The sequence below is a fragment of the Lampetra fluviatilis genome, chromosome 26 (assembly GCF_964198595.1).
Source record: "Lampetra fluviatilis chromosome 26, kcLamFluv1.1, whole genome shotgun sequence".
In the NCBI taxonomy this organism is placed as follows: Eukaryota; Metazoa; Chordata; class Hyperoartia; order Petromyzontiformes; family Petromyzontidae; genus Lampetra; species Lampetra fluviatilis.
In genome coordinates, this window is record NC_136300.1 from 4381279 (window position 1) to 4407582 (window position 26304).

The following is a 26304-nucleotide window of genomic DNA, read 5'->3' on the forward strand; positions in this document are numbered from 1 at the left end:
CTATAAATCCTTTATATGTGTGGCAGCGAACATAATATAAAGGATTTAAAAATATATTCGCCTGTGGAGGACGCGGGGATCGATCCCGCGACCTTTGGCATGGGAAGCGAAGGCGCTACCAACTGCGCTACTCCGCCACGGCCTGTGGAGGGGTTACGCTCTGGGCTCTTATACTGTGACGTTCAGCCAAAGCGATGAATGAGTTCTATTTGAATATATGTAAAATATTTTTTTTTTGCCTAAAAAGTGTAAAATTTTGGGATTTTTTTTTCACGAACATTAATTGTCTGTCACAACGAGTCTGTGTGGAAAATGTCAGCTCGATTGGATCACGGGAAGTGGGTTAAAAAACGAGCGAAAGATTTGCACGGTCCTAAGCAAGCAAGCAAGCACGCAAGCAAGCAAGCAAGCACGCAAGCAAGCAAGCGAACTTAATATAAAGGATTTAAAAAACAAAAACCCGGGGACTTTGAATACCCCAGGAAGACTCAGATTTCCTGGGACAGCGGCTACCTCGACACGAGGACGATTCAAAACCACAACCTGACACATCCGTCAACTACAACGGCCCTGAAAGCAGTAAAGATCAAATAGACGACGTTTCAGGCACCGCAATATCTCTGTGTTGTATATGTTTTCATCTTAGGGCAATGTTATTAACGAATGGTATTTGTGCATCACTGCCAATGCAGCACCTCAGAATAATTGTTTTTGTGTAACAATGCAAACCAGGACAGGTAGTAATCCCGACCTCCTCCATGGCCCCAGCGAGACGCAGCGCATAGCCTCACAATTCAGCCTCTCACCTTCAACCCCTCCACCCAATACCTCAAAAATGCACTCCCCCAGCAGCCCTCCTGGCAGGGGTCAGCAGCCCGAGGCTTTGGGAATTTTGTGAGGCCTGAAGCTATTTATCATTTCATTTCGTGCTCGCTTGCCCAAAAGCGAGCAGCGGTCCCCCTTCGGCATTGATCACGTGGGATGATTCAACGTCAACATTTCAAGGGAACGTGAAAGCAGAGAGAGAGAGCTCTGGGCGTGGGCGCGTACCGATTTGTGGTGATCTGAAACGGGCGTAAAAAAATAATTTCGCAACAGGTGTCGGTTGCACCGGCAATGACATCACCGACGATGAATGCGCACCTGAATGAACGTCCGCCACGAAGATGGGCAACCTGAGATCGGCTCGAGGTGGATTGCGAGAGACGGCAGCGGATTGGTCACGGCTGATGGTGGTAACATTGCAGACCGGAAATTAACGAGGCTGCATCACTTCAGCCACGGACCCCCACCAGTGTAGAAACGATGTTTCTCCCGGTGCCAATGATCAATGCTGCCGGGGTTTTGAAGGAAGCTACAGAATTCCTCCTCCTTGTACCGTCATGTCATGCTACTGACCTCGTTCCAATTCAATGTTCTCTCCTCTCCTCCATCCGCCCAGTCCTCCATTCTCTGACCCGAAGCCGTCTTCTGTCACCCCACAGCATCCTCGCCCCGAAATCCCAGTTCCTTCTCGCACCCCTTGTCACCTGCTCGCTCATCCTCATTCACCCCCATCCGGCCCCCACCGCCCCACCCCAAAATACACATATTTCCCCCCCCCCCCCACACCACGCCGCGCTCTCCCTCTCCGTGACATTCCCACCCCCGACCCCCCTCGGGCGTGTGTGACAGGCGGTACCGCTAATTGGGACGCGAGACTTGCTCTCAGCCCAGCGCCTGGCCCACACTCCTTCCGAGACCCAACCCCGGAGCCTGCCAACACCTCCAAATTAATACAACCAGCCCCCGCTCACCCTCCACCCACCGCTCACCCAGATCGCTGCGTATCTCACCCCTTGCATTCATTCCGATTTCCTTCGCTGTGTGGAGCATTTTCATTTTTTCTCTTTTTTTTAGGACACTTTTTTTTCTTGGGTTCGAACGTTCGTGCAAAGGGGGTTGTGTGACTGCGCAATGCTCAGAGCACTGCGTCGCGATGCACCTGGCTTACCTGCGATTGACTTCCCGTCACGGCGAACATCAGTGGCGAAGGGCTACCTGCGCCTCCCCTTCATCAGCCCCCCACTGACGGCTGTGGTGAAGTATGGTCAAACAATCCAACATCACCGACACTGCATGGGGAGGCTTTCGTCCTGCGCTCGATTGAGAAAGGGCCAGCCGTAATTTGCTCTACATGTTTTTTTTTGTTCGTTGTAAGCTGGCATAATTACCAGCCTTGATTGGTAGTGCGGCAGTGTCGGTGAGGTGTGGTGGCTTGAACGGCAAAGGCCAGATGGCCTGTGACCTCTTCACCTTGAATACAAGGGTGATACTGACACTTAACGCGTAACTTACTCTGGGCTAAGTTGTCACGGGCCAGTATCGCAATTAGCATGAGGATGATGGATGAACATACAGTACTAATAGGGGTAAGAAAATGGGGGGGGGGGAGAAGAAAATAATAACAAAAGGCACGTCACATAATGAAGATATCAAACGTGCCATTTTTTTCCTTCTCACGCTGTCTCACGTTTCCATACAAACACCTCACTCAGCGTATGCAACTTTTCCTATTGTTTCAACTATCGCGCCAGCGCGAGATCGAATGTATAACCTCGAATATTGCAAGTACGGTGCGCTCACCATTACGCTACGGCGGCATAGGACAAGCAGTAAATCATTGGGTTCTTGTTATATCCCATTTTGTTTGTCTTTACACACGCAGGATCACGTTACCGGCACTGTGCGTCAGCTCGCATTGCTCTTCCCCCGTGAACGCGTGCGCCCTGGCTCCCAGAGTGTCGGAGACGGGGCAGCGGTGCCCGCAGCTGTCGTGATTAGCGACTGCGCTACCCTTCGAATGGAGCTCTACCCGCGCCTCCGCAGGGAAGGCCCATTTAGTCCTTTGATGGCGTCGTCTCTCCTTTCCTAACACCTCCTCTCGCTCGCTCGCTCGCTCGCTCCCTCGCGATTTCGCGAGACCGTCGCTTTGTGAGTTGCGGCCATGAAAAAGACATCGCTGCGGTGAGAAGCTCGCGAAGGCGGCAACTGTATCGTGAAAGGCCAACATTTCGTGGGTGCATCCCTCAAGCCTCATCCCACAATGTATTCATGAGCAGCGAATGCGTTGTGCTTTTTGGAAAAGGTCACGGTGGTCATGGAAATTGTGAAATTTAATGAAGGCCGTTAAATGTGGGAGGAAATGGCTGTGAGAAACGCGGGGTTAGGTGTTGCCTTCATTTCATTTTCAAAAGTGCCACACGAAATGCACTAAAACACAAATCTGCATTTTCACTGAGAATAATTAACGTGATGTGGTTGCCATTGCAGCTGTGGGTGTTTATTTGATTTTCTCCGAATTGACTCGAAATGCAAAAAAAGGTGAGGAAAAACTACTTCAATGAATCACTTAGTTAAACTTTTTTACTTTTACATGGTTATTTTAACAGTTAAATATATATTTTGCAAATATAGGCATTGTTGTACCACCTCACCTAATTGCATGAACTCTCCACCAATTCTATGTTTTTTTTTGTTTTTCTCACCTCAACCGTGAATTTTACTCAAGATTACCGTGAACAAACGCGTCACCCTACCGGTGAGTCTCGTGGGCTACCACGTGGGCAATGCGTTCCTTGGGGTTATTGAGCCAGCATTGTTTTTTTGTGGCATGTGATTTCTTGCTTGGGTTAATATGCAAGAACTTTTCTGGCGTTAAAAATGCATTTTATTAAAAAAAACTTCTTTGTCTCGCGCGGACCTCGAAAGTAAGGGAATTGACATTTTTTAAAGTGACCCGGATAATGAATTAGAACAAAAAAAAAACCTCTCAAATGTTCATTTGTTTTTTGGCCGGTTCAACCCCTAATTAAAAAACACGGAAAAATACCCACGGCAAAAAAAAAAACCCGCGTGTAATAAATCCTGGTTCAAATTAAAATTTACATCAAGTGCCCGCTTACCCTTTGCATGTACTCTTGCCATCTCTAATTGGTGATTGGATGGTCTTCTGAGTGTGGCTTCAATGCACCAGTGTTTTTTTATACGAGTATTAGAGAAAAAAAAATGTCTCTAGATTTGTTTAATTCCATAGTCGTATTGAACGTGTATGGGAGGGTCGTTTTAGTAGTATTATTAGTGGGCTAGTAAGCCCTGTGGGCTAGGCATGGGTAATCTGTTCCCGACATACCTACCTTCCGGGGACATTTAACAGCTGCCTTGGATTACAGGACCCACAGCTCCCTCTGCATGAGACGCTTATACACATGTAGGGTGTTAGAGAGAGAGCCCGTTATGCATGGCAGCTTAGGGCAAACAAACACAGTGGGCGGGGCTACGTGAGTGCACAGGGGAGGTGCTCTCTACGACGTCCGCGCCAGGCACCCGGGGGGGCTCCACCCCTCAGCGGGGGGTTGGGTATAAAAGGGGATGTATCGGAGGGCTCGGGGGTCTTGTTAAGCTAACCAGTGAAGACTGAAGACGTCTTAGCTAGAGCCCTGGACTCCCCTGGTTCGCCGTCCTTATCAGGGCCGAACAGGACCGAGCCAGCGGCGTGGTCCCGAGATCCAGAGCCGGTGCTCCTGTCAGCGCTGGTCTGGGACTCAGGGTACCGGGCCCGACTTACCAGTGTCGGGCCAGATAGCCTCCCCTAGCCCGTTAGAGGAGGACTAGGAGGCAGGCTAGAAAGTAGCTAGCGCGTGTATCCCCAGCTAGCCGGGTGAGGGGGCCGACACCCCCTCTAGAGTTGTATGCCACAACCGTGCTGTGTGTAATAAACCTGTGTGCCTCCAACTCCGGCGTCCAAGAGTCGTGAACTCTACTACACACACATCAGAGCGTGCATACACCCACCATTTATCTATAATGTGTGTGTGTATGAGTGTACCATTATATCTTGTCCATGCCAGGAATGCACATGGCCACGCATATTCATCCCCGCTCCCTCGGGAAGAGGCCTCGCTTTCAAAGACGGAAAACCATCGACATAAAGCACTGCAGATCGAGCTCGGAGGTATATATATACGGCATGCTCGTTGGCTCTGAAATTTAAAAAATGGAGTAAAACAAAACACAAAAATGCCTCCGTAATGACTAGATAGTTAACGAAGAGGAATGCAAGACATCGCCATGCCCAAACCAGAGGTCGCAATCGGGTACCCGATACCCGTACCCTACCCGATACCCGGCTACCCGTACCCGGCCGGGTACCGTTACGGGTACCCGTTTGCGACCCTGATGCGGCCGGGTACGGGTACGGGTAGGCCGTGAGTCACTGGTGAGTAACCGTTTGTCACTCATTTCGGGTAGGGTACGGGTAGGGAACGGGTACCCGTACCCGGCCGGGTACGGGTACCCATTTGCGACCCTGGTGCGGCCGGGTACGGGTACGGGTAAGGAAATAAAACCCGTTTGCGACCTCTGGCCCAAACGCCCCACCTTGTGTCACATCACAAGCTGCGCCTTCCTTCAGAGCGGGACGTGAAACCAGCTGTCGCGTCTGTTTGTGGACGTTAAAGATCCCACAGCACTCATTGCACGAGGAGGCCTCAATGCGAGGGCCAGCACAGTGGCCAAATTGTCGCCCTCTAATACCGATACTCTCTCTCTCTCTCGACAGGATTGGGATGCTGTGCAAATAATTTACGCAATTTTCTTTAGGGCTGTAATTACACATTTTACGATTAATTGAAATAGTATTTTCCTTACACAATTGTTTTCGTCAAAGTGACACCGACGTCACACGTATCGGGACGAGGAATCCGATCGGAAATCTCACTGAGCGGCGATCACCACGTGAAGAAGAGAACTACCGCGGGACTTCTCGCAAACGATCCTTCTCTACACAATGGAGACGGTGCTTTCCCGTACACTCCACCAAAGATATTGTTTTGCCGTGAGAATAAAACGAATGCATCGGTGAAGTCTCGCAGCTGGACATTAGCCAGAGGACATGTGAAACCAAACTTCATACGACGGTTAAATTTCTATTTAAAGCTTTCGTGAATGCAGGGATTAATCGTCTTGGTTCTTTCGGTAAAGTCACGTAGAAGGGAAATAATAAAATAATAAAAAATAAAACATAATAAAATACAATTCTCACGACGTTTCGGCCACAACGCAAGCAGCCGTCCTCAGGTGAAGAACAGGACTTCATTCAGACGCTGTCTTTCCGACAGACCTGTTCTTCACCTGAGGACGGCTGCTTGCGTTGTGGCCAAAACGTCGTGAGAATTGTATTTTATTATGTTTTATTTTTATTATTTTATTCTTTCCCTTCTCCGTGACTTTACCGAAAGAACCAAGAAGATTCATACGACGGCTTTGCTTTGTCCAGTCATTCATGGCCCAGCTGATGCCATCACCAATCACTCCCCTATACAGCCCCGCTTTAATCCCAGGCTACGTCGCAGGCACTCGTGAGAATCCAGGTTCCTGAGCCGCCGTGCCGCCTTGTTCGCACTCACGTCTCGAGCCACCCGGCCAACTGGTCACCGGCCTCCTTTCAATAGTGTGCATCATTAATTACTGCGTCGAATAGAGGGCTTCGGTATGTAGTGTTAGTATTATGTGGATAACAATTTGAAATATCTATGAGAAATTCAATAAATCAGCTGTGATGTATGTGTTCAGTGCCCGGTTGCTACATGTATTACAGCTATTCCTATTTTCTTTACTGGTAGGAACCACCTGGTTCCACCAGCCCACAGGGGATTATTGTGTCCGTCCGTCCGTCGTGCATCCGAAAATGGGAGCGGTGGGGCTGGGTGGAGAGGGGAGGGTGAGGAGGGGCTGGGTGGGGAGGGTGGGGAGGGGCTGGGTGGGGATGGGAGGGTGGGGAGGGGCTGGGTGGGGAGGGTGGGACTGGGTGGGGGGTGAGAGGGGTGGGGCTGGGTGGGGAGGGGCTGGTCACCCGGTGGTGCCCTTATAAAACTCAACGTTTAACCTACTCACGTCGGCTTGTGCCCTCCCTCACAGTCGGGCATATTTACGGAATACACCACGCCGCCGTTGACTCTGGCGATTGACCGAGCAACCCAACGTTCCTACCAGCTCCTTCCGCAGGAATGTGTTATTTAATCAGGTAAGGCCCACTGAACTGTATATCTCTTTTGCAGAAGCCACCTGGCGACAACTGATAGCGCAACGAAGTGAGTGGCTTATCACGTGTAAATGTTATAGCAGCCGAACACTCTAAACGCACGTTTCTACCTGTGGAGGGACAAACCGAAGGACCCAGATGACGTGCAAACTCAAAATATACACGCGTCGGATCAACAAACTGGATCCACAGCTCCAGTTGGATAGCGCAGTGGTTGCGAGTTGAAAATTCCATGTACTGTGCTCCAACGTCTACGGATCGTGTCTTCACCAGCCCACCAGTGATGCAAAGTACGGTCAAACCAAACTCCCACGGCCCGCACGGCGTGGGAAGGCCCTCTCGCAGCAGTGGACTGACAAGATAGCGCTGTTAGCGAGCACCTATGAAGGCCGGCACGGCACACGAGGTGGTGGGTGGACAGCACTACGCCCGACCGCCTTTGTCTCCCTAGTGACGATGATTTTTACACACCGCACCAGGTACTCATTTGACGCTGAGTCGACCTAGTGGAGACCCAGGGCCGGTGCATATAACCGTCACTGGTGTTATACATACACTTGTTATTATAAAGCTCCACCCGTATAGCCTTAACAGACTGTAAGGGCAAATGCTTTTAGCGAGCACCTATGAAGGCCGGCACGGTACACGAGGGGGTGGGTGGCCAGCACCACGCCTGACCGCCTTTGTCTCCCTAGTGGCGATGTTTACACACCGCACCAGGTACTCATTTCAGGCTGAGTCGACCTAGGGGAGGCCCAGGACCGGTTCAGATAATCATCACTGGTGTTGGCCGTGAGCGGGAATCGAACCCGGGTCGCCAGGTTCATAGCGCAGCGCGCTAACCGCTACACTACCGCTCCCCACACACACGCACACCACAAACATCTCTCACTTGTTCATTTGTGAGATTGGCCTCGTTTGACCCTGGCGTGTATGTGCGTGTGCCTCCTTCGGACGTTTGGGACTGTGTTGTACCGACACTTTTTTTTTTACCCACGGCGAGCCGAGCTACGTGTTCTGAGTTACTGTTTTTTTTTGCAGGCTCGGCACCAGACGCGCGCAGTCAATTTCAGTGACCGTGAACATACAATGGTGCCGCCATCTCTACACCCTCAATCAATGTCCTTTATTTAACCAGGTGAAACCCCATTGACGTTCATTACCTCTTTTGCAAGGCACCCCCCACGTGGGTAAACCATATCGTTACAAGGACGTGTTGTATTACCACCTAGAATGTAGCGATTTCTTGAGCATCAGACATTTCGCGTTCATCTTTTTGGGAAAGTGTTGCCTAAAGGTTGGCAATTTTTCACACAATTGTCGGACCATGAGCTGACACCGCAAGGCACGTGACATCCAGGTCTGAGGGCTGCGTTCGTGTGTAGGTCGGTGGGCAGTTGTGGCACTCGGACACAACCCCGGTTAACCTGGACCTGATTCATGGCCATTGAATCTGCCCTTCGGCTGGCTCAGATTTAAACGAGTAACTGATGTGGTGTGTGACTATCAACACTAGAGTTGAAGAACATTCAGGCATAGGATAGTGGCCACACTACCAAAATCGTGGACTGCAACCAGCAATAATAGGAGGTCGCCAACAGCACCTGTACCTCCGGTCTCGAGAGCTAAAGGAGGGATCTTTGTATCCCTGACGTACGTGTGAGTACTCTTAGTTCTTTAGGTAAAGTCACGTAGGTAAAAAATGAAATAAAAATTAATAAAAATAAAATAATAAAATCCGTCATCAGGTGGGACCGTCACAGCCAGATTTGCTGCAGCAAATCGTCGTGATTTTATTATTTTATTTTTTATTAATTTTTATTTCATTTTTTACCTACGTGACTTTACCGAAAGAACTAAGAGTATGAATCCTTGCAGTCACGAAAGCTTCAAATCTAGTACGTGTGAGTGTTTGTAGGGGGAGTGGTGGTGCAGTGCTGAGTGCCCTGCTCCTCAGCCGAAGATGAGTAACCTGGTACATTTTTCAAACATTGGAAAATAAAGTGCCGTTCCGGCCATAATACGCGCTCGCTAACAGGATTTGCAAGTGCTGTCTATAAAACTGAAAGTGCCATCTTTGATGTGTGTGTGTGTGGGTCTGCGTGAATGCCTTCACGCTCTGCCCAATGAGCAAACCTCGCTCGCGTCGTATTATCTATCGGCAGCCGTTGTTGCCATAGCTGCCGTTTGTAGCAGCCCCATTCACTTTTGTGAGCTCTGTGCTCCCCGATTCGCTACATCCACTGGCTGCTCTGTCAGTCCATTTGCAATCAAAACAAGATCTATGTGGCACAAGTAGCCAGCGCGTGTGTTTGCCAGCCTTTACGGGCCCGTTTGTGCAAAGTGACTTGCCAGTATTTATGAGCCGGTCTGCTCGTGTGGTCTGTGTGCGTCTGGTTGCTGCGGGGGAGCGGTAGTGTAGTGGTTTTTGCGCTCGGCCAACAACGGTGACGATTATCTGAACCGTTCCCATTCCCTCCCCTAGTTCGACTCAGCATGAAAAGGAGTACCTGGTGCGGTGTGTAAACATTGCCACTGGGGAGACAAAGGCGGCCGGGCGTGGTGTTGGCCACCCCACCCCTTCGTGTGCCGTGCCGGCCTTCATAGGTGCTCGCTAATAGCACTTGCCCCACAGTCTCTTACAGGCTTCTACGGGCGGGGGCAGGGAGGGGGTCGTTGCCTTTGTCTTGCTCGTGCGGTGAACGCAATTAGGGCGGCCTGATGCTAATTACAATGAAGCGTTCACGGCGCCGCGCCGACGTCTGCGATCGCGTCGACGATTCAACGCGCGGCCTGAACGCTTTCACGCAGCAGCAGCAGCAGCAACAGGAGGATGATGATGAGGATGATGATGATGAGGAGGAGGAGGAGGAGGAGGAGGAGGAGGAGGATGATGATGATGATGATGAAGATGATGATGAAGATGATGATGATGAGGATGATGATGAGGATGATGATGATGATGAGGAGGAGGATGATGATGAGGATGATGAGGAGGGTGATGATGAGGGTGATGATGAGGGTGATGATGAGGGTGATGATGAAGATGATGATGAAGATGATGATGATGATGATGAGGAGGAGGAGGAGGAGGAGGAGGAGGAGGAGGAGGAGGATGATGATGATGAAGATGATGATGAAGATGATGATGATGAGGATGATGATGATGATGATGAGGATGATGATGATGATGAGGATGATGAGGATGATGATGAGGATGATGATGATGATGAAGATGATGATGAAGATGATGATGATGATGAGGATGATGAGGAGGGTGATGATGAGGGTGATGATGAGGGTGATGATGAGGAGGAGGAGGAGGATGATGATGAAGATGAAGATGATGATGAAGATGATGATGAGGATGATGATGAGGATGATGATGATGATGAGGAGGATAATGATGAGGATGATGAGGATGATGATGAGGATGATGATGATGAAGATGATGATGAAGATGATGATGAAGATGATGAGGATGATGATGAGGAGGATGATGATGAGAATGATGAGGAGGGTGATGATGAGGGTGATGAAGGTGATGATGATGATGATGATGGTGAGGGTGATGAAGGTGATGATGAGGGTGATGATGAGGATGATGATGATGATGAGGGTGATGATGAGGAGGATGATGATGATGAGGGTGATGATGAGGATGATGATGAGGATGATGATGAGGAGGAGGATGATGATGATGAGGAGGATGAGGAGGATGATGAGGAAGAGAGTGATGATGAGGGTGATGATGAGGGTGATGATGAGGGTGATGATGAGAGCTATATTCTTGGTTCTTTCAGTAAAGTCACGTGGAAGGGAAATAATAAAATATTAAAAATAAAACAATAAAATGAAATTCTCACAACGTTTCGGCCACAACGCAAGCAGCCGTCATCAGGTGAAGAAACAGAGCTGTCGGAAAGACAGCGTCTTAATGAACACTGCTAAGCTTGGCAGCGTATTTTAAGCCGATTGAAAGCCTTCGGCAACGCCGTTTATCGCTCGACGGCGGTGCGAACGTGAGGCGGTTGCCGTTGTTTGTTTGTTGTTTGTTTGATGTTGTTGCTGCTGCTGTGTTTCTTCGCGATTTTTCTTTTCAACGGTGAGGTGGGGAAGGGGGGAGGGAGCCACTTTCGCCGATAATGCATCGTCAGTGCCAGGGTGCCACCACGCCATTTGAAACCATCGTGGGTTTGACAGCAGCACGTGGTGGTGATGATGATGATGGGTTTGTTCATTGTCAGGGACCCCACTAAAGGCCATCAACAGGGGCCGGCAGTGGCTCGCGGGCCTTGCAATGAAGAGCACACCGGTCGTATTGCGTCAGTCCAGTGCGACATGCACACCGCGTGGCAAATGTAATAGCAAAAGATCGTAGTGCTTGCGATGAAAACTCATAGAGGTTTACGCGCGCCCTTTTACGTGCATTTTCTATTCTGTGCATGTCACAATGCGCAGGGGAATTCACTAAATGTTGCTGGCATTTGTTCCACGTCCAACAGCGTGTGTGGAATGAAACGGTTTTATTTTTTAGGCTAAGTTCATCGACACGGCAGGCATTCGTCCGGGCAGAGATTCGAGTTGAGTCAACGATGATTGTACGATGAACTTCTTTCGCACCGCTCGTAGCTCAGCCGTGCTCATCGGAGGCGCGGGATTGGGTTCTCGCTTCGGAAAACGGTCGGTGATGATTCATTTCCGTTGATCCTAGCACCCTCTGTCTTCGTAATCGAACGGGCGAACATTCTCTCAAAGACCTCGCTGCTGGTCTCCTTGAGTCTCAGTCACACGGCTATTATTAATAAGGTGTTGCGGCACGGGCAAATGAACGCCCCAACGTTCCAAATGTGTCTTTTAACGAGGAGCGAAGCATCGGCAAATGCGAATAAGTGCTCGGCGAAGAGACGTGCGCCGCTAAAAAAAAAAATTCTCTCCGCGATCGTAATGGCAAAGTCGACGCAGACCGGTAGAGCTGCCAGGCGTGTAAACATATTATTGACACGGCATTGTCGTGATTGATAATGACTTCACTTGTGACCGGAACCCGAGAAGGCTATTGATATATCACCTATCAAACCGGGAAACGTTATCTTATTTTCGCTCGGGAGCTCCAAAGGTGCAATGATTTGACAGGTAAAATGGATCACCCTTTTTATATGTATTTATGCATATCGCGCATTTACATATGTATGCATTTTGTGCCATATCTTCCACATACAGTAGCTCGATGTGTACATGACTTAAATATTTTACAACATATATGGAGATCTTGCCAACGCATCGCTTAGATGAAAACCTTCCCATGCTGTGTAGAGTCATTTTGACCATACCTCACCACCCAGGTTAGTAGTGTGGGTTGGTTAAGAAAGGTGGTGTGGGTTAGGACCGGTTCAGGTATCACTCACCACTGGTGCCAGCTGAAACTGCGAATTAAACTCAGGTAGATGAAGTGCACGTGCAATGTGCAAATCTGTTTACTTGTGCTAAAATGTATGTACATACGGACATCGATTGTACGTATGTGCCTCATTATAGACCCACACCATTTGAGAAAGAACATCCTTAGACCAAAAAGAATACAGGAATGTGCGACATGCAATTAAATGTTCCAGGTCATGCCCTGACCTTACATTTTTATTATTTTACTGAATTTTATCCCAGTTTTGTTATCGGCATAAAACGTTAAATATTCAATTCGGAACTCATGTGGAGCAGTCCATGTTGGAGAACCCTTAGTGGAAGTGTATATCATAAAACTACTTTTGAAATTTGTTCCAGTGACCTCACTTTCCCACCCACCCTGCCAGATTAAGTTACAAAAGCGAATATAATGTTCCGGGTTTTTGTGTTATTGCCAGCAGCATGAGACCATGAACCCACTGCATTTGAGAGCCCGGTTTAATCGCAGGCAGCCACCACCCCAGGATATCAGGAAAGCGTCGCAGGGTCTCAAAGCCTTTAATTAAGTTTGACTCTTTGAATGAAAATGTTACACAAATGTCATTATACATACGTATTATTATTATTATTATTAGACATGTGGGAGGAAAACCGATTAGCCCATATACAACACATGCACATTGAGTGGACAACACTCAAAGGTCAACGCTTATATGTGTTCATCAACACATTTTGCTTTACCCCCCCCCCTCTCCTCCCAGTCACTTCACATTATCCACAAATCATTGCGTCCAAAGCGCTGCATGCCGGGAATTCACCACGCTGTCCTTAGAGAATGACCACGCTGAGATTTGTCGCGACTGGTGGGAAACATATTTATCCCACCCGGCAAGCAATCATTACCTGGAATGCCCGCTGTGAGACGTGGCAGAGGCGAGGTCTGAGTGTGCAGCATCGCCCGGATACGAACGCACGGCTCCATAAGGCAGGCGCAGTTCTTGACGAAGGTCATATCCAGAAGAGGTGGGTGTCAGTACAATGGCTTCTTAGTGGCACGCAAGCAAAGTTATGATGCAGCAAATGCGTTGTTGATCACGATGTGCGTGCACACGGATGGTCCTCTTTCGACGGCAACAGACAATCGCATTAAACGTCACATTTAAATGACTGCGTGTGCAAATAACTTGTATGCAACCTTAACATGGACATGTGTCTTCTTGGTTCTTTCGGTAAAGCCACGTAGAAGGGAAGTAATAAAATAATACAAATAAAACATAATAAAATAATTTTCACGACGTTTCGGCCACAACGCAAGCAGCCGTCCTCAGGTGAAGACCACGTGTCTCCCCGACAGACCTGGTCTTCACCTGAGGACGGCTGCTTGCGTTGTGGCCGAAACGTCGTGAGAATTATTTTATTATGTTTTATTTTTATTATTTTATTACTTTCCTTCTACGTAACTTTACCGAAAGAACCAAGAAGATGAATCCCTGCAGTCACGAAAGCTTTAAATCGAAATGGAAATGTGTATTACTGTATTGTTATATGCCCATGCATGTATGTATGGATAGAGGCCTTGTCTTGGCGGTACTGATAACTTTAGTTGAATATTCAGTGCAATCTGCTGAGGACCTTGATTCGTGAGTATGTTATTATTGCCCAACGCCAAGTTCTGCCAATGGATCACCAAGTTAAACATTTACTCCCCATGCCTTCGTTCCAATATTGCAAATATACCCGCCGCCCATACCCGCTTGAATATTTTCAAAAGAGGAATTACAGACTGAATAATATAGACTGAGGAATTACAGACTGAGGAATTACAGACTGAATATTTTTAAAAGAGGAATTACAGACTGACAATGCAGCCGAAAACGTGTTTAGGTTCAGGATACACACACACACAGCACAATACTGCCTGTGCAATAATATCATTACAATATAAAACAGAATGACACAATCTCACAATGACAAACGAATAGAACGATAATTCAAAATCAGACGAACATTAATTTACCGTCGCTCCTCAAATTTTGCCAACCTTTACCAAAAAACATAGTGAATTCACAGACCACTATTGTGTACAGATAAACCGCGTGGTGTGCGTACACCTGTGACAATTTTGTGCAAACGACAAAAAAAACGTTGCCTTTGACAAATTCCTGCATCACATTTTCCGCTCGTTACCTGGGTTTAGCATTCAATCCCGCGGGAGCCCAAAGGCACTCGTCTGCTGGGTACGCTATCGTCGCTGTCCATGCGGTCTTGACGCTCAAGTGACGGAAGTTATTGAAAAAAAAATGAAGAGGGGGGTGGCTCTAATGCATCTCGTGGTTTGTATTGACTCGCTCCGTGGGTCAAACACCGTTCCCTTGCCAACAAAAGGTCTCAACAACTCAATAGCGCACGCAGCACGCACGGACGCACCGCGTGGTCAGAACGTGACTCCACCACCACGTTCCTTCATCTCTGCTTGTGCCCGGGCTCTCGGACACACGCGGACAAAGCGCTCAAGAACCACGCGTGTGGATGGAGCCAGGCTGCCGCGTATCGACGGGATACGTTTCAGAGCAGCGCCGCGTGTGATGTCGTCTTCGTTTTGTCGTGCGGGAGATTAAGCGTTTGGCTTTCTTCCTGATGAAACACCAACTAATCGATGGCACTGCCTGCCTGCAGGTGTCCGCTTTAAGAACTTTCGCATTTGATGAAGTGTTTGCGGTGTGCGTTTCGGCTAGCGGTGGGGAGCGGCGGTGCGGCGGTTAGCGCACTGCGCGATAAGCCCGTCTACCCAGGCGCTCACACCAACACGTCAGTGGCGAATATTTCAAATTATCCTGGGCCTCCCCTACGTCGACTCAGCCTTAAAATAGTACCCGCTGCAGTGTATAAACATCAGCACCGGGTATGCTACTGGCCACAACCATCCTCTAGTTTTCAGTGGCAGCCCTCATCGGTGTTCACAAACAGCAATTGCCCCCACAGGCCGTTGAAGGTATACAAGAGGTCTCTTTGTGTGTCGGCTATGTGTGGGCGCGATGGCGGGGTGGTTAGTGGCGAGTACATCGCGTTCTTGACGTGAGTTTAATTCCTGGCCCTAGCTATCATCAGTTGCAAGCGGTAAATATTTGGTCCTGGGCCTTTGCTCATGCGGACTCAACCTTACACGAGTAGCCGATATGGTACGCACACATCAGCACGACGAAGACGAAGGTGGCCCAATGTGATGTATTGTCCACACCGCCTGCTCATGTGCCATGTCGGTCTCAATAGGTGCATTGCCAGTCTGCATCGTGATGTGGCGGTCCTTTGTCGATGTAGGCGAAGGACACCAACAAGAATGGAGACGATCAGCCGTAATGTGGACCAAGCTGAATGAGAATAAATGTTGATCTGCTGGATGACTCCATATTTCATCTCGTAAGGTCGCAAGTGGCTTTGTTGCCACCGTTGAAACTGGTTCTCTTGATGCGTTTGCGTGCAAATATTGTTCATCCTTCGAAAGATTTTTAGGTCGGCCAAACATTTGAATTGGCTTGCAACCTTCTGGCAGTCTTTGGGTCCCAACAAATCCACGCTTGTCATTATGCGCTAATTTCTGTGGAAGTGGTCATGGAGACACAACTATACAGGGTGCTTCAAAAAAATGTAAAAACTTCTGAGAATTTGCAACAATTCTAGATTTGAAGCTTTCGTGACTGCAAGGATTCATACTCTTAGGTGGTTTTTTTCGGTAAAGTCACGTAGGTAAAAAATAAATAAATAAATAAATAATAAAACTACCATTTTTTTAATAAATCACGACGTTTCGGAGGCAACACAAGTCTCCGTCTTCAGGTGGAACCGTCACAGCTAAATTTAGCATTCATGGAGACACGCTAAATTTAGCTGTGACGGTCCCACCTGAAGACGGAGACTTGTGTTGCCTCCGAAACGTCGTGATTTAATTGATTTCTTTTCATTAATTATTATTTTATTTTTATTATTTTTTACCTACGTGACTTTACCGAAAAAACCTAATTTGCAACAACACCACAATAAATGTTGCCTCCGGGCTCTGGAGACCACCTGGAGAAGATTCCAGGCACGTGTTGACAATGATGGCGATCAAGTGGCGACTCTGACTTTTTGAAGCTATTAACATACATTTGTTATTATATTAGGGTGTATTATCCGTTCTTTTTCCGTTAAAAACGATAGTTCCATATAAGTTTTAATGTTTTTTTGAAGCACCCTATATATGGAAATTGACTGGATATTCCAGGTAATTCCTGAAATAAGTGAGCAGTGGCTGGACTCAAGCCGACGACTGTGTAAACTAACGCAGTTGCATGCAAATTGACGATACAACACATTTCTATTCAAACAAAAAGGTAATTTTTGACATTTTCTGTCCCAACTTTCTCTGTAGGTACGTCTCCCAGTCCAGCCAGCTTAGCCTCAGTAATGAACAATCTGGTAATGGCTACCAATTAGGGATAATTGTCTAAGCGTGTCTCTAATATCAGCACACATGGGTCTAATCTTGGCGGCCAATGTCTCATGCGAGTTTTTTTTGTTGCCTATGCTCCACGTGTTTGTGTGTGTGTGTGTAAACAGGGCACGGTCATGGGCTACGTGAGATGGACTGAAATAGTACAGGGTGACGTGGCACTCGATAACGGCTATCAGTCTCGTCAAGATCGGCCTCTGTGGGGGGAGGGAGACTCGTGAAAGATGACTCGGCAGTTGGAGGCAACGACCCTGCAGCAACACTAGAGGGGGGAGGAGCGACGCTCACAACAACGTGCGCAGCGCGGGCGGTTAAAGTGCGGCAAGTTAGCACGGTGGGCGATCGCAGGTGGCGCATCTGCCAGCCAACTCAGTCAGTCAGCCCAGAAGCACCTGCGGTTGTCCAGTGACATCTCCTCGGCAAGCCTTCGACACATCGCGTGGCCTCAAACTGCACGTAGCCTTGCACAGGGCGCTGCGGTGACCAATATCACCACTTAATAGGTGCCTTCAAACAGCACCCGGTCCGGTTGAATGTTGTGGTCATGAAGGGGATCTTTGTCCCTGTTTTCAAGACATTCTCAATGGTGTCTTACCATATTCTTAGGTTTTTTCGGTAAAGTCACGTAGGTAAAAATTTTAAATTAATAAAAGTAAAATAAAATAAAAAATAAAAATCACGACGTTTCGATTGCAACACAAGCAATCATCATCAGGTATAAATGAAATAGCAACAAAAAATTCTAACCAGAACAACTATAGACAGACATATAAGCAGACAGATATCACCAAGATACATAGAGAGAGAGTAACACAGGTACAGAGAGGGAGATCGTCTCTGTTGAGTGGCCTTAAATAGGCAGAGGGGGCGGGGGCAGAGAGATGGAGGGGGTTAGATAAAAACAATTAACATGTCAATGAGTGCGGAAAACGCGTAGTAAAGAAAGCAAGTTTGAACATTAGGAGAGAGGGAGAAGGAACACACATGTTTCTTACCAGCATGTGTCCGTCGACTGAACGGGAAGTGCTCACGGTTATAGTAGCGTTGGCCGGGATTGTATTTCTCCTCTGAGCGCCTTTAGATTACTTGAAAACTCACGAGCACAAGGGTAGCTTTTCCGTGAAATTATCAATCGCAGCTTATTAATAGCAAGTCGTAGCCGCTGAAGGGCTAGAGTTGACCACTTGCGATGGTTGCGAATTTACAGCGTTGCGGTGTTTTCTTTTCTTTTTGTGTTCTGGTGACACGCAAACAAAGACACACACACACGATATTCTCTTGTGGGTGATGACTTTGTTGTTGGTTCATTATCTACGCACAGAGGCATTGAGAACTCACAGTTGAGACGCGACAGACAGATTCAGAGATTGATGAAGGAATTACGCCGCGTTTGACCTGACTTTGGAACGCGTTTGACATTGAACCGTTAGCACACGATTACACGCGAATACGTGATTTTAATTGTTTATTTTAACATTATACTGTACATCGCTTGTTTGAAATATATATTTTAAAGGAACTTTTATCCCTTTCAGGTCAATACACTGCAGGACGAAGGGGTCAGGTGTCGCTAGTTGTTTGTTTAACACGTAGGCTTTCGCGACCAATATTATTCATAATCAACGATTTTTGGGTTAGATCGCGTTATTTATAAATGTGTCGTAACCCTCCACCACCCGACACGGCAATCAGTAAAAAAGTGTCACGTTGAAACCACAACATTTACAATAAATGTTGTGGTTTTACGCTTCAACACACCGGTGGGCTAAAGCAGTGAACTATTTGTCTTTTGTCAACGTGACACTTTTTTACTGATTGGCCGTGTCGGGTGGAGGAGGGTTACAACACATTTATACATAATGCGATCTAACCCAAAAATCGTTGATTATGAACAGTTGTTTGTTGTTTGATTGTGTCAGTTGATCTTGTTGAACGACGCAAATAACTCAATAGACCAGCGCTAGTCTCATTTTGCGATCGTAACCTGGGTCACCCGAAGTTAGTACAAGTGGGGAGCGGTAGTTTAGCGGTTAGAGCACTGCGCTACGAACATGGCCACCCGAGTTCGATTCCCGCTCACGGCTAACACCTGTAACAATTATCTGAACCAGTCTTGGGTCTCCCCTAGGTCGACTCGGCCTCAAATGAGTTCCTGATGCGATGTATTAAAATCTCCACTGGGAACACAAAGGCGGCCGGGCGTAGTGCTGGCCACCCCACCCCCTCTTGTGCTGTGCCGGCCGTTCATAGGTGCTCGCTAACAGCACTTGCCCCAATAGTCTGTTCAGGCTATACGGGGGATCTTTGTCTGTGTGAAAGATGGGGGCCAGAACCTTGTCGCTGATGTTTAGCCGTGGCCAGAAATTCAACTCAGATGGCAGGATTTGTAGTGCAATGCAATTACATCGGTGCCACCGCTCCCCCAATTTAAACATAATTTTTTTACATCTTGACTTAAAGCTTTCCTGACTGCAGGAATTAATATTCTTTGGGTCTTTCGGTAAAGTCACGTAGATAGGTTCAAAGAAAATAACAAAAAAAACTACGACGTTTCGATCGCAACACAAGCGACCTTTACCGAAAGACCCAAATAATATATATATTTTTTATATATATATGAGTGTATATAATCTTAGTCACACTACAGTATCCTGTCAGTCTGAGTTTTATTCCTGACCACAATGCACATGGTCAGTGGCTATAAATTACACTCAAACCCCTCCATTGTCTCCCGCACCTCCGATTAGCACGGCTGGCTACGTACGGTACGCAAGAAGTTCACCATATATATAAACATACACTACCTTTACTCAGCCGAATATTAGCAGTATCAGGTACAGTACAGATCCGATAGTTGAACTTTCACAGAGCAAACCCAGTTCTGGCCTTTGAATACTGGTAGGTCCAGCGGATGCTAGATATAATTCATGGAAGAATATGACCAACAACTAGATTTTTTTTGTAGATGTAATCAGGATAAGCAGGTTTTGATAGGAGGGGCATGTGAGCAGCATGTCGGAGGGCAGGTTACTGGGGACGACATTGGAGTGGCATCCAGAAGTCGGCAACCCATGGGAAAACGGAGGCCAGACAGTGATGACGAACCTCCAGGAGCGGGCCTTGGAGGTCACCGAGTGGTGGCATTAACAGTAGGGACGAAGACGACCTCTTGACCTCGCCCTTGAGATGCAGCGGAGGGGTCAAGGGCACCCGTTGTCTGCATGGTGATGGGCCCCATCACACTCTCGTCTTCCTCGCAGGGCCTAATGGGTGCTCAACCACAGCACTCGTCATTGACACAGAGCTCGTCATTAACGGCATAAACGACGACGACCACTTGACCTGGCCCTTGAGACGCAGCCGAGTGGTCAAAGGCACCCGTTGCCTGGATGGTGATGAGTCCCACCACACTCGGGGCCTAATGGGTGCTCAACCACAGCACTCGGCATTGGCGTTCGCGAAGGCGCAATGTGATGCATCGTCTCCCCTGCTTGATGGCGCGATATTCTTTGTCTCGTGTGTTGCATTGTACAGTGAGATTGACGACTCGTGCCGACCATTGAAATAAGGCGGGAGGAGGGTGGCCAGGTTGAACCAGGGGTCAGATAACTGAGCTGGCACTGCTGAGATCCAGGACTCTGTCTTCTCGACAGACCTGTTCTCCACTTGAGGACGGCTGCTTGCGTTGTGGCCGAAACGTCGTGAGAATTATTTTATTATGTTTTATTTTTATTATTTTATTATTCCATTCTACGTGACTTTACCGAATGAACCAAGAAGAAGAGAAGACAGTTTGTGTTTTCATAGCGGTCTCTTTTGACCACACAACCCACACCTCATCCCCTTCAACAACAAAAACTAGATCTATATTACACTTGTGTTTTCAATTTAGTTTGGCTTATTCTATCGACAATGTTGCATACTCTTCGTAGAGAATATCAAAGATATGCCTGTTGCAAGCGACTTTAGAATTGAATCGATAACATGATCTGTTCCATAGTCCATCTCTAACGCAAGGTGGTGCGCTGCTCGCTGGCAGAAGATCCGGGTGTAACATGCCTTGCTCCTCGATACAACGTGACGCCTCGGGCATCACAATGTGGAACGTAATTGGGTGGGAGGGAGACACACACACACACACACGCACAAAAACAACTCACGCGTGCGGTTTTCCGGTTTCAATTTTTTATTTTTTACAGCCACGGCCCAAGAGGACGAGCGGATCGAAGAGGTGGACGCGACGAGTGGATAATAATTCATCTCTCGCTTAAAACATTTTTACATTTTAAATAAAAAAAAAAGGTCCGTACGTGGCGGCGATCTGACGAACGTACGACGAACGGCGCGTTCACGTGGGCGCTTGAACAGAGCGCGTGGCTCTACAATAGCCGGCGTGTGATCGCGGCTCTTGATAGGCGCGCGAAATCTCGTCTCGCATGCATTTCCAGCAGGGCGTCTTCTCCTCGAAGTTCAAAACAGTTAAGTCCAAATTAATATGACCGGAGCGGCGCACGTGAGGATATTGGCTCAATGGTTCGGGCTGAACGATTGTTTGTGCTGTTGATGGCGGGTGTTTATGGGGGTGGGGGTTGTTGATGGGAGGGATGGAGGTGGGGTGAGCAGGGGGGGTGGAGATGGGAGATAGGGGGCGGGGGATGTGTTAATGGGGGGGGAGGGGTGGTGTTTGACTGTGCTGTGTGTGATGCAGTCAGAGCGTGGTATGGGTTTTAATTGGCGGCAGCTGCATCCGCTCCGTTCGGCTGCGAATGTTAAAATGCGCGCTCTTTAAAGATGCCGCCGTCACAACCGGCGGCTCCTCAATTAAGGCGTTTTCCAGCGCCGTTCTCAGCCCCTGGGAGAGAAGGTGAAAGCGTTTACAAATGCCTGCAACACACACGCGCGCGCACACCACGCACACACGCTGTTGACTCGTACACATGCGCAGTCACAAACAAGGCGATATTTCAATCATGAACCGACAAATGAGCCACTTAACAACAAAGCAATCCCCCCAATCGGCCTATTTATTGGCTTTCCGAACCAATGTATTGAGCGTCATGCAAATGAAACGATATTGATATATTGCGCATGCCGAATGTGAGTACAACGTTGCCTTTTTTGCGTTTCACAGGACCCCGTAGTTTAGATGGAGAGCTAATGCCGAGAACGTCTGATAAGCCAGCAGAACTTGTTCATAAGCCTCACTCCGCTGATGAGACCCATTAGCGGAGTGATGCCACCGTGTTCTTGATGTACGTGATAGGGGATCTGTTCTTCTTCTGTGCTTGTGCACCAGTGCAAACACTGATGCAGCGTTACCAAAATCACGTTGTCTCTATTTTTTCTTCACCTGATGACGGCTGCTTGCGTTGTGGCCGAAACGTCGTGAGAATTATTTTATTATGTTTTATTTTTATTATTTTATTACTTCCCTTCTACGTGACTTTACCGAAAGAACCAAGAACACGTTGTCTGTGTTTGGTGCATATACTCATCCACACAGAATATCTCAGCACACCTGATTATTCATCCGTTGTTGGGTCTTCTACGGTTTGGTAAAATGTGGGTGGATTTCCCCACCATGTCTTTGAAATGAGCACTTATTTTGTTCCACTTCATTCATCCGCTGCTGGATGAAGGCCTCCCCCCGCACTGTTCCAATCATGGGGGCTGTCTGAACATACTTCACCTTGCTGGTCAGTAACAGTTGCTATAGAGTGTGAGTGTGGATGCCCAGAACCGGTTCAGATAACACATTCATGCGGAGGGAGCTGGTAGGAACGTTGGGTTCCTCGGTCAATGGCCAGGGTCAACGGCGGCGTGGTGTATTCCGCAAATATGGCCGACTGTGAGGGCGTGCACAAGCCGGCGTGAGTAGGTTAAACGTTGAGTTTTATAAGGGCACCACGGGGTGACCAGCCCCTCCCCACCCACCCCCCACCCAGCCCCACCCTCCCCACCCAGCCCCTCCCCACCCTCCCCTCCCCACCCAGCCCCACCCTCCCCACACAGCCCCTCCCTCCCCACCCAGCCCCTCCCTGCACGACGGACGGACGGACACAATAATCCCTTGTGGGCTGGCGTAACCAGGAGGTTCCTACCAGTATCACTCACCAGCTGATGTTAGCAGCGGCCTGGAATCTGGTTCAGCTCTCTATGTTCATAGTGCAGTTGTGCTCTGTATGTCTGTTGAACTTCTTTCGCACCGCACCTAGCCGACAGCGCTAATCCGAGGTTAGCGCAACAAACGAAACACAAAAAAGCAGTTCTAAAGAAATGAGTTTTCAATCTAAGTTTAAAAGCGCGTAGCTCCATTGGCTTCCTGACATCGGAAGGGAGAGAGCGTTCCAGACGGCCACAAAAGTGCATCTGAAAGCGCCGCGCGATGCGGTGACCCCGCCGTGTTTGTTCGATGGCTGAGCCAAAAGCCGCTGCTCCACAGCTCTCGCACCGATGATCCCTTGGGGTGCATGTGAAATGGATGTCTCATTACCCGGCCGTGGATGTGTAAGGACATTTTATAAACGATCATCCGTTCGTACCAATTTTTAAGAAACCGTGTTAGCATTTCCTCTCTCTCTCACACATTTAGCTGTTTGGTAAATCCTTAAGAAAAAATACGTCATACTGTGGCAGTTAAGCCCCACCTTTCTTCTCGTGCCATTTAAATAAACGCGATATAATGTGTCTTGTAATTGCCGCATCGACAGTTCCCTGTTAGAAATCGAGGGAATTCCATCACAGGGATTGAAGGCTTTGCCGACACTGACCCGCAGGCTGTCCATATGCAGATCGCCGCATATTTAAGGAAGGGCATTTATGCGAATTCCACCATGGGCACAAAAATAAATCTCGTATGTTTAGCCTTTGCCTTCCCTGCGGGCGAACCTTTCTCAATAACAGCACAGCGGTGTTAATGGCATACGATACAACGCGATTTTGATTCATATAGCGTCCAAGTTGCAATCACATCTCAAAGATTGTGCGCATAGAAGTGGGGGTGGGGGGGGAACCCAAAGACGTATCTGCATCGTGGTTGGGACAATATTGAGACACGCGTGGAATCACGCGTTCGATGTACGACTATGTTCAAGGGTGGCAAAGTCTCAAAGGGGGTTTTGCGGGTAAAAGCGCAGCCCTGCAAGTTTCGTGCGCTACCCCAGTGCCGGTGGACAGGGCCTCCACGAGAGGGAGGTCTCGCAGACCTACTCTGTGCAAGGCAACAGGCAGACCTTTTTCAACCCGTCACAGTTGGACGAATGCCTCTTTCACGCTACGTCGGTCGTGAGTCTTGTGTTGTTTGACCATACTTCGCCGTGCTGGTCAGTGCGAGTGTTTTTTTACACGCTTTTATTTAACTCACTCTGTCTGTTGTTGTTGTTCTTGTTGTTGTCGTATCCTCAAATCTTGTAACTAAATTTTAACCCACTTACCAATGTGGTATCGACTGCAAACTTGGTATAATTATGTCTTACTGATGACAATACTATATTCTATCATGAAAATTTTAATTAAATAAATTTAAACCATCTTTTTTATATGTTATGTTTTGCCTTGGGTCTAATTGTCCACGCTCAACTAACGTTGGCTGTAAATCACCACGACTCCTTACGTTATGGCAATCTTCGGGGCTACTTCCTGGAGTCGTGGAGTTCTGCCATTACTCGTACGGTACATTTCATTAAAGCGTGTTATTGAAAAAGTATTTTTAAATATTACTTATGTGTGTGTGTGTGAAGGCGAGCTGCAGCGGGGAGACGCGGGCCGGTTCAGCTATCACTCGCCACTGACGAGAATCGAATCCAGTTCGCCGAATTCGTGCAGCGGTGAGAAAACCACGGCACCGTACGCTCCACCCAATGTATGCAAACTAGGATACAATTGCATTTGTGACCAATGCTAAATAATAAAGTGTCCCATGCTATCGCGTGCCCCCAAACTGAATCGTATCACCCAGGGTGACGATACGCATTTTTGCCTAGCACGGTCACTGCCGGGAAGCCTACAGCAGCAGAACGCCATAATGTATTGTGTGTTGAACTTCTTTCGTGCCGTACGTAGCCAACCGTGTGTCCATCGGAGTTACAATAGCTGTCATTTCTCCCGCACCAAGACCGAGATCCGCATAGGAGCAGGGGATAGAGATGCTGGAGCGCTCGTTTTAGGACGGCAGTGCACATGGAACGTTCGTATAACACTCGCCACTGATGTTGGGCCGTGAACGGGAATCGTATTCATGTTGTCAGTTTCACAATGAAGTGTACAAATTACTGTGCCACTACATCTACCAGCCCCCTGGATTAAATCCAGCTGGAAAATATGCGCCAGAGGCGTTCTAGGGGGCTGATGGACTAACGTGTTTTATTAAAATTTGACGTTGTAAAATACATCCCGACGTATTATTACGTGTTACCGTTACATCATCGCTGCGCTCATGCATTGGCAGTGCCGTCAGCGCCGACTCAAGCGACAACTGTATTCTATATAAATACTCGACTTTACCCGAACGCTATGTTATCAAGAAAGCCCGCCTGTGTCTCGAGACTCACCCATGAGGGTCTTGCGTTCGCGATGTTTAATCAGGTTAATATATTCATTCATTGAAATGGGTTCCGTATGTGAGAGTTTAGCAGAGTAACCCGGAGAAAACCCCACGCATGCGCACGTGGTGAAGAATAAGTTAAAAAGCTCCGCACAGATGGATTGAATAATCTATTGCAATACTCCCATCTCCTGGCCACCAAGCATACACCGCCTGATATTATAGAGGCGTGCTCCCATCCAATGCATCGCCAAGGCTGCAAGTATGCGTAGCGTCCGAGAGTTGGCAAGCCTAGCACCCACGTGCGGCATGATGTGATTGCCGGTCACGTGGCTCCGTGCATGCTGTTGATATCCATCCCGGAGAGGCCCAATCAATAGGGAAATGAATTGTCACGAAAATCGACACCAATTTCAGCCCCCTCCCCCCGTCCATCCCTTGCCCACCCGCTTTGCCCGCTGAGCTGTCTGATGTTAGAGGTCCAGGCGTGTGTGCATTTCAAGAATAATAAAGCCACTGAACGGACTTTCACGTGTCTTTACACATGCAAATAAGAGCTTGAGTGTTGTCAGCACATGGAGTGTTGCGTGTTGTGTTAAACGGGAGCCCATCGTGAAGGTGGAGTGCCCATGACGTGAGCCAACCAACCGGTAGAGTAGCTTGTTTGACAACCCCTGATCGCTGATGAGACCCAGGCAGGCGAAACCGGCACAGCATTTGCTGGTGTAAACAAATGTAATGTGATTCAGAAGGCCAATACTCTGCGCATTAAATAAACATTGTTACGTC

The 26304-nt window shown here is 48.1% G+C and overlaps 1 long non-coding RNA gene and 1 other non-coding gene across 3 annotated transcripts in view; both read right to left on the minus strand.

The window, feature by feature from the left end:
• Positions 1–14735, minus strand: part of LOC144941979 (uncharacterized) — a 111273-nt gene extending 96538 nt beyond the window's left edge. The window contains exons 1-2 of one of the 2 annotated variants that reach the window (XR_013639301.1): positions 14672–14735; positions 13388–13481 (exon numbers count right to left, since the gene is read on the minus strand). This is a non-coding gene — a long non-coding RNA (uncharacterized LOC144941979). Of the gene's footprint in view, positions 1–1398; positions 1489–13387; positions 13482–14671 lie in introns of those variants that run through there. The other variant, XR_013639302.1, reaches the window with a different exon arrangement.
• TRNAG-CCC (transfer RNA glycine (anticodon CCC)) lies at positions 65–137 on the minus strand. Its single transcript has one exon. It is a non-coding gene; the product is annotated as a tRNA-Gly (tRNA).
• Positions 14736–26304: the final 11569 nt, after the last annotated feature.